Source organism: Solanum dulcamara, chromosome 5 (assembly GCF_947179165.1).
Source record: "Solanum dulcamara chromosome 5, daSolDulc1.2, whole genome shotgun sequence".
Lineage (NCBI taxonomy): Eukaryota > Viridiplantae > Streptophyta > Magnoliopsida > Solanales > Solanaceae > Solanum > Solanum dulcamara.
Genome location: NC_077241.1, coordinates 6411403 through 6425842, shown reverse-complemented (window position 1 = coordinate 6425842; position 14440 = coordinate 6411403). Strand labels below are relative to the sequence as shown.

The window sequence follows — 14440 nt, the reverse complement described above, 5'->3', positions numbered from 1 at the left end:
GTGTAATCCACAGCTCGGATCTACGAAGAGAAGTGTACACAACGTTACACCTATCTTGTGAATATAGAGAAGTTGCTTTTATAGACAATTGGCTCAAGCAGATTAATAAAGAGTTTGAAATTCGTATCACAAACTATTTTACCTTAGTTCCCAAGATTCTATCATGGCTAAGAAATATTAAACCTTTTAGAGACCCAATAAATAAGTTATCTAACAAGGATAGAGTAGTATAAAAAGTAAATTCGACTTTTACAAAATTAATATATAGTTTATTGAACTTTATTTAGATATATTTTAGACTGCAAGAAAATATAAAGAGCCTAATAACCACGAAACATGAAACCTTGAAAATACTTTCAGGACACAAACACAAAAAAGAAGATAACATTTAAAATTTCTTAAACAACAATGAATTAGAACTCTTGAGCTGAGTGTCTATCAAAATACGGTGTCTCTATCCTTCAAAGATTTATAAGGCTTGGGTAAACACAAGAGGCAAATCCAAAATTCAAAGATGACGGAGGCATCACTAAAGACGTTAGTAGAAGCAATGTCAGGCAACACCACCTCATTTGGAAATTGAACTAATGTCATAACGCAAAGATATGAATTAAATGGCATAATTGGATTAAGTTGCTCTGCGGACTGACAGTTTGGGCACCACTTTGCATACGTTAGGTTCGCTAATGTAATAGTCAAGACTTGAACTCGAGACACGCACAAAAGCTCAAATATGACCCAATCCAACAAATATGTTTGAGGATTGTTTTTAAAATATATCATAGTTTTTTTCGAAGCTAACTCCATCGTCTAGGGGTGTGCATCGATCGGTTCGGTTTGATTTATCATTTTCGATTTTAAATACACTAAACCAATGACCAAACCAATAAGTTGTTTTTTTAATCTAATTTTTGATTTGTCGATTTTTGGCCATTAGCGGTTCGATTTTCAGTTTAACTAATAAGAAAATGCTCACCAAACAAATATATGACTTCTCCAACAATTTGGCAGACAAGACAATAATGTAACTTTACAGAGTGCTTATAAAATATAAACAGTAATAACTAACAAGAAAAGAATTATACAAGTGCGACAAAAATAAAAGAGTTTGTTTCTTGTGAACTCAAGTCACTAAAAACTGTGAATTGTAGGCTAAAGGGTAAAGATAATAACCAGTAAAATACTAATGTGGTATTTGTTTTCAAATTGAAAAAATGAGACTTGAAAAAGTTGTGTTTAGATATTAATAAAAATTAGAATTGTTTTTGAATTTTTATGAGTAATTTGAAGTGAAAATTATAAATATTTCTTTTTTGAAATTGAATTACAAAAAATTATACTCCATCCGTCTCATTTTACGTTGCACCATTTGACTTAGTAAGGTGTTTAAGAAAAAAAGAAAGATTTTTGAAAATTGAAGCTTAAGACAATCCGGATATTTGTGTAATTGTAAATTATTTCATTAATGGTATAAGGTAATTTTAAAGTTAAATTATTTCTATTTATGGTAAGATAATATTCTTTTTTGGAACTGACTAAAAAGAAAAGAATGTCACGTAAAATGAGACAACGGGAGTTACAATTCTCTGTCTAAATAATTTTCGAAAATAAAATTCTTAAAATATGTGAAAACTATCTATGGCCAAACATGGAATGCCATGAAAATCATAAAATATTCAATTTTTTTTGAAATTTTCAAAATTGAAGTTGTTGTTGTGTTTAGCCATTTATTTAACAAAAAACATGTAGAATTTTAATTTTTTTTTTGGGGGGGGGGGTAAATATGGTTTATACCAATTTATAAAAAATAGCAAAATCAATTAACTTGACTAATTTATCTTAAACATACAATTAAATTTCCTCTAAAAGAATAATATCTCAAAATAAACGGTCATATAATGTCATAATCTCTCATAGATTAGATCTCAAATAGGAGTTACTACATATGATTACAAATATTTTTTCACTTTATTATTTAAAAAATTTGAAGTTGAGTTGAAGATGAAGTTATGTTAGGTTATAACTTTGCAATAGTATTTGATTGTACTTTTCCTAGAAAATATAAATTATGATTTAAACATAAAATATAATTTAAATGAGGTTATTTTTTAAAAAAAATAATAAAAAACTAGGGTAATTTTTTAAAAAAAGTAAGATCTATTGAAAATGAAATCAAGGTTTTGGGTGTTTTTAAATTTTCAAATACAACTTGAAATTATATTTGGAATTTTAATGGTCAAGCACTAATTTTCAAATAAAGTGGAAAAAAATGTAACAGATCGTCAAGACCTTTGTTTAGGTCATAAATTTAATTTAATGTATGAATTTGTTTGACCCACGTCTTCTTCAAATGTCACCTCTAAATTAACCATGTGCATAACTTAAAGTAAATGTCCTAAAGTATTTGAAATGTCAAATCAATATTAGAGTAGTGGTTTAATGATTTCCTAATTATAATTATTTCTCAAGTTCTATGTAAGAAGACTTAATTATTTTGATAGAGAGTGATTTTGTTGACTCATCCAAATTAAAAGATAAATATTGACCAGATTTTTACCATTTGAGCTTGACAATGATCTTCTACTATCAGATAATCCATTGGCATATTAATTCTAAGGTGATAATATGTATATTTTTACCATCAAAATTACCCAAAAAAGTAAAATCTCAATATAGATAGTCACATAATATCGCTAGACGGAATCTCATAGACAAGCCATTACATATTATTAGAATTGGTTTTTACTTTATTTGAATTTTTTAAGTTGAGTTGAAGATGAAATTATATTAGATTATAATTTTTACAATAATATTTTGTCGTTTAAATGTATTTTTCCTAAAAAAAACACTATGATTTAAACATGTCACCTCAAAATGTCACCTCTAAAAGAGAAAAGATATAAACACACCACTGAAGTTGTCCCATTTTTTTAAAAAGACACTTTAATTTTGCGGGCGTCCTATTACCCCCAAAACTATTTAATAACTTTGTAAATGGACCATTTTGATCCAACATCTATCAACACACAACTGACGCGCGTGAGGCACTTTTTTTCTTCCCAAAACCAATAAAAAATGTCACATTTCATTTCTTTTCTCTATTAAATACACCTTCTTCTCCCCAAATTCTAAAAAGAGTTGTTGAGGCCGTTTTTGTACTCTCTCTAATGAAATCAACTCAAAAGGTAAGAATTTGATTTAATTTGTTGTCTGAAAAGTTAATTTATTTGAAAAGGTATAATTTCTTCTTATTTCTTTTAAATTTGAGAAATCAAGATAGATTTTGTGTTTAGATTTTGAAGAAAAATCTTCTTATAATGTCAGATTCAATCTTGAATCGTATTTGTAATTACGAGAATGATCTAATGTTGCGTGTGAAAATTCAATCCAAACATGGAGACTTACTTTCATTGCAAACTTTGTGGTCAGAGGATAATCCAGCTCGAAGATTTTGGTCTTGTCTACGCTATCGTGTATGTTTTGTAAATAAATACTCTATTTCACTACTAAAAAGAGTCCGAAAAGCGACGGACAATGTCGCAAATAAACTGTGACGGATAAAATGACGTTGCCGTCATTTTTTTTTACTAAGAGTGACGGATAGGGACGCCTAGTCCGTCGCTTATTTTGACGGTTTTTTTTGCTAAAAATAAATATTATTTTTATATAAATATTTTATATATTTTATTAAAAAATAATTATTTATAAATTAAATATTATGATTCCGTCCGTCGCAAGTATTTATTTTTTATTTATTAAATTTTTTATAAAAAAATAGTGACGGACTGGGTCGCTTTGTCCGTCACTTTTTGGTCAAAATGGCAGTCAAATATTTTTAAAAAAGAGACGGACTTAGAGACGTTGTCCGTCGGTTTTATTAAAATATGCGGGAGATAGAACATTTTTTTTCTGTTTTGTATCTCTCTAAACTCTCTCTTCTCTCTCCCTTCTCTCTACAAATCCACCACCTCCGTCGCCGCCCCACCTCCCACTGCATCCCCCCACCCCTATCGTTGTCCCCCGTCAATCCCCCGCCTCCGCCGTTGTGCCGCCGCCGTCCTGTGGTGCTTTTGGAGTATTATTCATCTTTAAGAAGTTAGGGCTTAAACCTTATAAAAAAAATTTAATTTTTTTATTTGTCATTTGTTAGTTAGTTAATTAGTTGATTATATTTAGTTTGTTGTTGTTCATTTGTATATTGGATTGTGAAATTGGTGAATGTAGTTATAGTTTTGATTTTAGGGCTTAAGTTAGATTTGGATTGTTGAATTAGATTGTAATTTTTTTAGTAATTTGTGATGTTAGTTAGTTAATTAGTTTATGTCATTTAGTTTGTTGTAGTTTATTTGTATATTGGATTGTAAAATTAGTGAATCTAGTTATAGTTTTGATTTTAAGCTTTAAGTTAGATTTGAAATTTTGTATTAGATTGTAAATTGGATAGTAATTTGTGATTTAGTAGTTACTTAATTAGTTTATTCCATGTAGTTTGTTTGTATATTGGATTGTAACGTAGGAAGTTTTGAAGTTTGAAACTTAGAGAAAAATATTGGAACTTAATTAGAGGCTTGAGTTTTAGGACTTTAGAACTTATAATTAGAATAATTTAGATACTTGAATTTTAGGATACTTAAATTTATAAGTTGAACTTAATTAGAACTTTGAAGTTGAATTTTTTGTTAACTTTAGAAATCTTGTTGAAGTTAAGCTTTCTTTTGAACTAATTAAGCTAATGTTGAACTTTAGAATAACTTAGATACTTGAATATAGGAAATTTTGAAGTTTGAAACTTAGAAAAATATTGAAAATTGGATACTTGAATTATAGGACTTTAATTTAGAACTTATAATTAGAATAACTTAGATACTAATTTTGAACTTTAGGTTTGTATAATTTTTGAAACCTTTAAACTTTAGAATTAATTAAGCTAAGTAAAGTTAGATATTTAAAGTCATGAAGTTGAACTTTAGGACTTTTGAAGTTAAACTTAATTTTTTTTAGGTGTGTATAAATTTTGAACTCTTTAGACTTTATAGCTAATTTGAATAACTTAGATTATTGAATTTTAGGATATTTTAATTTAGAACTTCAACTTGAATGTCATGAGGTTTGAAACTTAATTTTTACTTGAATTAATTATAGCTTGAATTAATTAGAATATGAACTTAATTATAAGTTGAATTAATTAGAAATTGAAATTAATTATAACTTGAATTAATTAGAACATGAAATTAATGATAACTTGAATTAATTAGAATATGAACTTAATTATAACTTGAATTAATTAGAACTTGAACTTAATTATAACTTGAATTAATTAGAACTTGAACTTAATTATAACTTGAATTAATTAGAATTTGAACTTAATTATAACTTAAATTAATTAAAACTTGAACTTAATTATAACTTGAATTAATTAGAACTTGAACTTAATTATTATATAAATTAATTAATTATAACTTCAATTAATGACAGTTGTAGTCTCGATGAATTGTAGTCTTTATAAACTAATTTAGCTTAAATATATATAACTTTGTATATGGATCATCATTTGTGGATGTATAACATGCATTATGAAGTTGGTGGTGGTTTGAAACCTGAATTTATTGACGGTGTAAGAAGTTTTATCGATCATGCAATGACAGCTGATATTTTTAAGAGAAATGGATTGGTTAGGTGTCCTTGTCGTGAATGTCGGTGCTTGAATTTTTTAATCTAGATATAGTTATGGTTTATTTGTATGGTAATAGATTTAAGCCTAGATATTTTGTATGGATAATCATGCAAAAATAGATGGATTGAATAATATATTTTATAATCTGCTGCCCATGGATGAATATAATATGTTTGCACCATATGGTCAAATTAGGGTTGAACATGATAGGGTTCTACATGATAGAGTTTAATATGATATATTTCAACATGATAGAGTTCATGGAATGGTCAATGATGCTTTCGGGGTTCAAGGTTGGATAAACCCGAACAATATTTTGATGAAACTCCTAATGAAGAAGCAAAACGCTTCTATCAATAATTAGAAGAGGCTAGTCATCCACTATGTGAAGGGAGTCCGCATTCTGTTTTGTCAGTTGCAGTTAGGTTAATGAATATTAAATCAGATTGGAGTGTTCCTCATGCTGCTATGGACTTAATGGTTAATCTTTTGGGTGAACTAGTTAATCCTGAGTTTAACATATCTAAGAACTTCTATTAGGCAAAGAGATTGGTTTCCAAGTTAAGATTGTCGTATGATAGAATTCATTGTTGTGTTAATGGCTGCATGTTGTTCTACAAGACTGATAATGAATTAGAAAATTGTAAGTTTTGTGGACAAGCTCGTTATAAGAGGACTCTTACTAGAAAGATGGTCCCAATTAAGGCGGTGTATTATTTACCTCTTATTCCTAGATTAAAGAGGTTGTATGCATCGATGAGGTCTGCCCCATATATGAGATAGCATCATGAATATAGAAGGTCGTCGGGTGCCTTGTCTCATCCATCTAACGGAGAAGCATGGAAACATTTTGATAACATGTATCCTAATTTTGCTAGTGAACCAAGAAATGTAAGATTGAGGTTGTGTGCAGATGGCTTCACACCATTCTCTAATGCTGCCTCACTTTATTCTTGCTGGCCTGTATTTCTTACCCCGTACAACCTTCCTCCTAAAATGTGCATGACAAGTTCGTACATCTTTCTAAGTTGTGTTATTCCAGGTCCTCGTAATCCTAAAAGTTTGATTGATGTCTATTTACAGTCATTGATAGATGAGCCTAAACAATTGCGGTTTGAAGACATAGTGACTTATGATATACCAACTAAGCAGAATTTTGTTACGCGTGCTGCTTTAATGTGGACTATTAATGATTTTCCTGCATACGAAATGTTGTCTGGTTGGATGACTACTGGAAAGCTAGCGTGTCCTCATTGCATGGAAAATAGTAAGGCATTTACCTTAAAGCATGTCATAAAAAATTCATTGTCCAATACGAAAGTTATGATCCTTTTATCATTACCCAAAATGCTTAGCAAATCTATTACACTCCATATCCATTGCGTAGAGATAAGGCTGATTGGTGGGTTGTTATAAATACAAAGCCTGTGGGAAGAATTGAAATTGAGAATGTATTAGATGTGGTGTACCAAAATGATGTTGCATTTGTTCAACAACAAGTTACTATTGAATTAGAAACCACACTAGAACATCCTCAACACATACTAGAAGAGGTTTTTAATGATGAACTTATAATGTCAAATATTGAGGAAGAATTAAATGAGGAATATAAAATATTTGAGGAGGAGGAATGGAATGACCATGAATATAAAACAACTGAGGAGAAGGAAAGGAAAGATGACAAAAATGAAACAAGTGAGGAGGAATAGAGTGGTAGATTATAACTCGTAATTTATTTAATTTATGTTTTTTATATATTTTATTGTTACATTACATACAGATGTCATATAGTGATGGTAGATCCCGGGATCATCTTGGGGTTAGCCATTATAGCAGGAGTATAAAGAAGTCTAGGAGACATGTTGATCGGAAAGATATCCTAGGACATATTTCTTTAGCGCCAGAGATACAGTGTCGTCGAGCTAGTCCTACACATATTCATGTTGTGCCTTTTGGGACTATGGATCCTTTAATTTACCATAGTCAGTTCCGTAGACCACGCGACGCTTTTTCTTCTTCACAAATCCGATATACTTCATATGATCAGACCTACCATCTACCCACAGAGGTTATTGCTCGCCCACAAAGGTTATTGCTCGCCCCTAGAGAGTAGCATCTTTGTCTACTCCATCGCCCGCATCTCAGTCACCTCACATATCTACTCTGAGACTTAGAGATTCTAATGTTGAGACTGACACTCCTACAGTATCAACTTCACCTTCTTCTACTAATAGACCAGTGGCAGCACATAATGTACTTGGGTTAGCTCCTAGGCACAGGGACAGACTTGGGACAGTCATGATTGAGCTTGATAGATCCTCATAAATTTAATATTTATTTTTTTCTATATTAATAAATTATTCATGAACTAATTATATATTTATTATGTGTCTTGCAGGTGACATCCTTCGAAGGAGGCTGTTGTGGATCTTCAAGAGAATTTTAGGAGGTTATATACTAAGCCTTATCATTCTTGGCGGGAGATTATAAATAGTATCCGTCAGGCGATGTTTAATTAATTCAAGGTATATATATGTTTAAATCTATTTTTTAAGTTATGTTTAATATTTTTACTATACTTTTCTTAACTAATTATTTAACGTTATTCATTTTTTCAGATTTTATGTACGCGGTAGCCAAGGTACAATATGATCATTGCGACCACTTTTGAAAAAAAAGCGAGCATCAAATTGTCTAGAAGGAAAGCTAGGGATGATCAGACACATTTGAGTTGGATGGTGCCTCATATATTTGAAGAATTATATCGGTATTGGGATACCGAAGAATTCAAGTCTTTGTACGAACAAGGAAAAAAAGCAAGAGTCAGCCTAAAGGGTGGCTCATTGCACAAAACGGAGGTGAAAAGAGTGTTGGTACGATTCAGAGGGAGATGATAGGTTTCTAAATTTTAAGTTTAAATTAATTTTCTTAAATAAATTATTTGACAAAATATTATTTCACTAATTGTATTTTTATTTATAGGAAAAAGAATTGGAATGCACTCCCAATTGTCATGAAATCTTTAAAAAGACTTATGTAAATGAAAAGACTAATGCGTCGGATCCGAATGAGTGGGTAGAGAAAAAGGCTGAACAAGTCTATGTAAGTTATTTAACATAATGTATAATATATTTTGATTCTAAATTTTATTTTATAATATGCAGCAAGATTATGAGCGGCACATACGTGATATAAGAGATTCAATCTAGCTAACACTTGAACAGTCCACTCAAATTTGGACAGAAAAAATGGTTGGAGACAGCCACAAGGGACGAATATATGGAATGGGCTCTAGGAATAATGTACGATGACTCCAATCAGGTTTAGAAGATATTAAATCATCGTGTCAAACTGAGGTTGTTGACGGGGTTCAAATATCTTCTATGTCTCAGTAAATTGCAGAACTTCCACGCGCATTGATAGAATCTGAGAAAAGAAGGGTTGAGGAGCAAAAAAATATGAATGAACAAGTTGAGAAAATTAAAGAACAAGTGTTCAACCTCGCCCGTCAACCTCTGCCCCATTATTCAAGAGGGTCCACTCCGAATGAATCCGACAATAGTGATGAATACATTGCAAATACTCCTTAGGTTCTCTATGTTAGTTTATGAACATTTTGAAATTTTTTGTTAACTTTGAAACACTTTAAATCATTCTAAATAATGACTTTATTCATTTTAACTGTTTAATTATGTCTGTTATTATATATTTTGCGTAATTTATTTGTTGTTATTTGAGTTTAAATGTGTTGAATTGCTATAAAGTGAATTGAATTTTGATTGCAGGTGGGCAGCAAAAAAATGTTGCAAAAAAGCTACGGACAGAGTCCTTTAGTCCATTGCTTTTCTGGAATTTTTTTAACAATTTTTCCAGAAAAGTGACAAACGGAGACTCTAAGTCCATCGCTTTTTTGAAAATTTTTAAGAACTCCAAGATCAAACAGCGATGGACGGAGACAAATAATCCGTCGCTTTATATTAAATAATTATTTTTAGAAAAAATAAAAAGACGGAGTCTATCATATTTTTATATATTTTTTTAATTAAAAAATTTAGGGGCGACGCAGTCCGTCACTTTTGGTGATGCTATCTGTCGCTTTTTCAAAAGTGTGGAGCAAAAAATCGATGAAAGTAACTACGTCACTTTTCCATCGATTTTGACCAAAAAAGCGACGCAATCCGTTGCTTTTTGCGTCATTTTTCACATTTTTTTTGTAATATTTTTGGAGATCTCTTATTTCTTGTTGTTTTTACTTTTGTTTAATTTGTTTGTTTATTTTAGGAGAATTCTTGCAACTTTTTTAGATGGAGGGATCGTGAAGATGTTGATATACGATCCAAGTTTGTTATTCCGAAATTGGCGAAGAGAATTAAGGAGTTGGAAGAAGCATTACTCTTTTATAAAAGTTATGTTGACAGTAACAAATGGTTGATGAAGGAGAAGAAAAAGAAGGGCAAATGTTGTAATTGGAAGCTACTTGTCTTCATTGTTGTGGTGTTTTCCCTATTTTAAAGCCTAATCAAGAATGTGAAGGATGGAAGATGTAGTTGTGCCCAATCAAAATTGTCATAGTTCTACCCTACATCTTTAGTTTGGTTCTTTTTTTGGTGCATTATGTTGTCAGAATAGTTATGACTTGAACAAATTGAAAGTGTATTTGGTTGTGCAAGGCTTTATAAAATCAGCATTTGTATCACTTTCAAATAGGTCAATCCTTTTATGTTTTCTGTCTATCTTATTGGGTATCCATTTAAGAAAATTTATAAAGATGTTCATAGAAATAAAAGTAACAAAACTATTGTACCAGTTGTACAAAATGAAGACTTCATTCCAACATAACCAACGCTTCAATTTGAACTACAACCAATAGCTTGATCTTGTTTGTTTGATACCTAACAAAAACAGAGTTTGATACCTAAAGGTACCTAACAAAAACAGTGTTTGATTGGTACCTAACAAAAGCAAATTCCAAAAAAAAAAAACACCAAATTATACACTATTAATATTTGTTTGTCAATACCAACAACACAACATCGGAATGCTCTATTTCTATGGCACATGGGTCTTCCTAGTTGAACTGGTTTGGCTTTGATTAGTAGCAGCAGCTGCAGGCCTGGTTTGGATAACTTTTTCAACCCTCATTCTTTCTAGATTTCTATTGGTAATAGTTGTCTTCCCTTTCCATTTGAATTCCACGTCTTGGTGTGTAGCCAATATCATCAGTAGCAACATCAGTCCTCTTCGTCACTCTTGTACCAGTATTGATTACTCTTTTACTTGGCAAATCAGGTTGCCTAGTCAAATAAGAAAGAGAATATTTAAATCAGATGACATTCAGGCTGCATATAAAATCTGAATTATGCATATATAAAGTGATTACTTACATTAAGAGTTGTAAAGCCATCTTTAGCTTGGTATGTTCCAATCCCTACCATCCTTGGCCTTTTAAAAGGTCTTGTTTGTCCTCCACTGATGTCCTCATGTTCTACTGGTCTTTTCTTCCTTTCTAGACCTTTTCCACTACCCGTTGCTTCAAAACTATTTTGACTATACTGAGGCATTTATCTTCCTCTACTTATGCCTTCATTCACATTTTCTTCTTGACATATTCCTCTTCCTCTACCTCTTTCTTTGCCTCTATCACTTACATGTTATTTATTGAAATTCAAATATTAGAGTGTATATACATATATATATTGTGTATAAATGATAGAATAAATATGTAGTATGTCACGCTCCAAGAGGGTACCCTAGGCGTGGCCAGAACTATCTCTGGCCTCTGAGAGAACTACTTGATCTCATCACTCATTCGTTCATCAGCGGAAGACTTAAGTGAAAATAAGAATATTTATGTGGGCTCGCTATCATCAACATCAAAAGAAAGAAATAATTGTTATGTCGAAAAAAGACGGTTTAAAATTAATTTCAACTTTTTAGAAAAGAAAAGTCGCCATTTAATTTTTAAAAAAAATTAAGAAAACTTAATTTAAAAGACCCTAACAGATTTAAGTCTTAAAAATTCAGAGAAAAAAGGTGTGAGGTTCATATTACTACTTTAAGAAGGTTTTAGCACTTAAAATAGCTACTAACATGTGATTATCCAACGATATAACTCATTTGGCTATTTAGAAAATATTTAAAGAAAAGAAACTTTGGTTCGCTTGAAAAAGAAAAAAAATTAATTATTTGAAACACTTTAAAATATTTTGAAAGGAGGACTTTTCGTCAAAATAACTAAGTAAAGATATCATTTAGGTAAAATCATCTTAAAGGATAAATTAGTCATAAAATAAATGGTTCCTTTTTAGGGGGATTTAATATGTTAAACCAAACTAACAAATAATAACTAAACAAATAAAAATAATGTAAATAATTAAATTATTACAACTCGAATTAAATATAAATAAATAAAATAATGAAAATATAAAAATTTGACCCAACACTTAATTTTTGTACGCTTGAATTAAGTAATTGAGTCACTTGCATGTAGGGTCTTAGGCCCAATTCCCTGTATAACATCTGTATATACACTGTATATTAGTGTATACAACATAAATTCCCTGTATATCGGACCATATATTAGGTGTATACGATCCATTTTCAGCTCCAACACCTGTTTTCACTCCATTTCTCAAATTTCACAAATTTTTCTCCACTTTCGAAGAGACGAACTCAATAAAGACACGAGTTTGAGCCTCCGTAACTCAAATCAAAATGCAAAGGAAGAAAGGAAATCCACAAGGGAATCTGAAGGATGTCACATGTAACAAAAAAATCAATTAAGAACCTGCTCAATAAATCGATACAGAAAACATAACCATATCATTAAATCTTGAAAGACAGAGACATCATGAAATAAAAATAGAAAAGAAAAGGAAAAAAATGTTCTAAGCTTACACAAAAGCACTACCCATAAAAAGAGAAAACTACAATGATGATAATTCAAAATAAGCAATTAAGGTAGATATTCTATTGCTTCAAATAGATAAAAAAAAACAAAAAAAACTAAAAAAAAAAACCAAGTAAATGATAAATGATGAAGGTTAAAACAGAAATTATGTATTCCATTTGTGGTCATAGACAAAACTTATTCCTATTTCTTCCAACTCCACGATATATTATGGGAAAAATTGATAGAAAAGGGCCATCACACAGTACTTTAGAAAATCATTGCCACGAAATTAAATTCCTCTATGAACAACCATGCTCACACACAAATATTATAGCCAAGCATGTATATTATATCTAGCCTAAAAATCAATAAAAACAATTGTAACTTCATGAGTTCAGTATGTGAACTAATACAAAGGAAAACACCTAGAGAAGCAACATCCCAACTATCAATGTTAGCAGATTTGACCACTTAGACATAACGAATTTCATATTTAAACAAATAGTGAGATTAACAAAGATTGCATTTCACACAGTAATAAGAGAAGTAATGATCAAAAATCAATCTTTTAGAGCAAAACATGCTAGTGGGAGTATTTCTTTTACCAGCTTCAACAAACATTAAGATGAGACAAATACCCCAACACTTCATACATACATAAGACTAAAGGATTTGTTCCCTCAAAAATGGCACATGAGTTTAGATAAGTAGCCAAATAAGGAAGGCAAAAACCAGAATAAACTCACATGAAAGACATTAAAGATGTTGACAAGAAATCAGTAAAGTAACAACCAGCAGCTAAAGTTAGCGTCAAAATCAATTCCATATTCATTAGGAAGACAACAATGCTAGCAAACAAACGAAATTAGATCAGCAATTAAAAGACCAAGAAATTAAACTAAGATAAAATTATGATAGAGAAGATAAGGGAAAACTTAAATAAGGCACGCTGAAAGCCACTTGACTCTAAGGAGAGGAGCTTTTCAGCCCTTTTGCTGGATTGTTGGTCCGCAGTCAGTAACTAAGAAAACATCAACAAAATTAGGAGTGTTTCGACACAACAATAACAACAAACTGAATTCTAAAATAATGACTGCAATGACAAAACCAAAGCAGAACACGCGTCATTCGGAAAGAAAACAAAAAATAAGAATGGGGTCATTACCTTTTCTTGGGCAGCATTCTGAGAACAATGAGCAAAAGGACTTCACCATGATGAGCTCCGGCGATTTCCAATAAACTGAATGGATTTAGACAGCAAAGGAAAAGGACGTTTTCCTCCAAAAAAAAATCTAAACCTCTGCATGCCCTTTAGCTACTCAAGCCCCCTGTTTCTCGATATCGTTTCGTGAGTTCTTTGTGGTGGAAAAAAATTATTGTTGAAGTGAAAGTTAGTGTATCTCTGCTCTCCAACTCTTTATTTCCTAATTGTTTTTTCTAACCCCTATTTGAAGAAGAAAGGGGGTACATATAGGGAAACAAATTTTGGGAAATTAGGGAGGGCGGGGGAGGGGGGAACTGAACGAAATTAGGGATTTATTTTTGATAGAATCCCAAATTCAAAAATCAAATCCCCTCTAGATAAGGAATATGCTTTGAATTATTCCAAAAATCCTCAAATCTTTAAAAAATTAGGACATATTTGATGTGAGGTGTATGGTATAGATCGATTCAAAACTTTTAGATGCCACTACGTGCTTCAATCTCGCTAGCAAAGGACGAGACGCAGAGCTAGATGGGTTGTATTGTTTGTCGAGTTTGTTTTTGAGGAAGAAGATGTGTATGGGGATGGGTATGTGCCTATTTTATGTTGTAATGGATTAGTGGAATTATGGGATGTATTATAATTAATATATTATATAGTGGAGATTAGT

The 14440-nt window shown here is 31.0% G+C and overlaps 1 long non-coding RNA gene and 1 pseudogene across 2 annotated transcripts; one reads left to right on the top strand and one right to left on the bottom strand.

Moving 5' to 3' along the window:
- Nucleotides 1-3076: 3076 nt before the first annotated feature.
- LOC129890380 (uncharacterized) lies at nucleotides 3077-9309 on the top strand. Of its 2 annotated transcripts, XR_008767013.1 has the most exons (5): nucleotides 3077-3185; nucleotides 8073-8199; nucleotides 8293-8571; nucleotides 8657-8745; nucleotides 8839-9309. It is a non-coding gene; the product is annotated as an uncharacterized LOC129890380 (long non-coding RNA). The 2 variants fall into 2 exon arrangements; XR_008767012.1 differs by having other exon boundaries at nucleotides 8293-8745.
- Nucleotides 9310-10723: 1414 nt separating this feature from the next.
- LOC129890276 (uncharacterized) lies at nucleotides 10724-13392 on the bottom strand (annotated as a pseudogene).
- Nucleotides 13393-14440: the final 1048 nt, after the last annotated feature.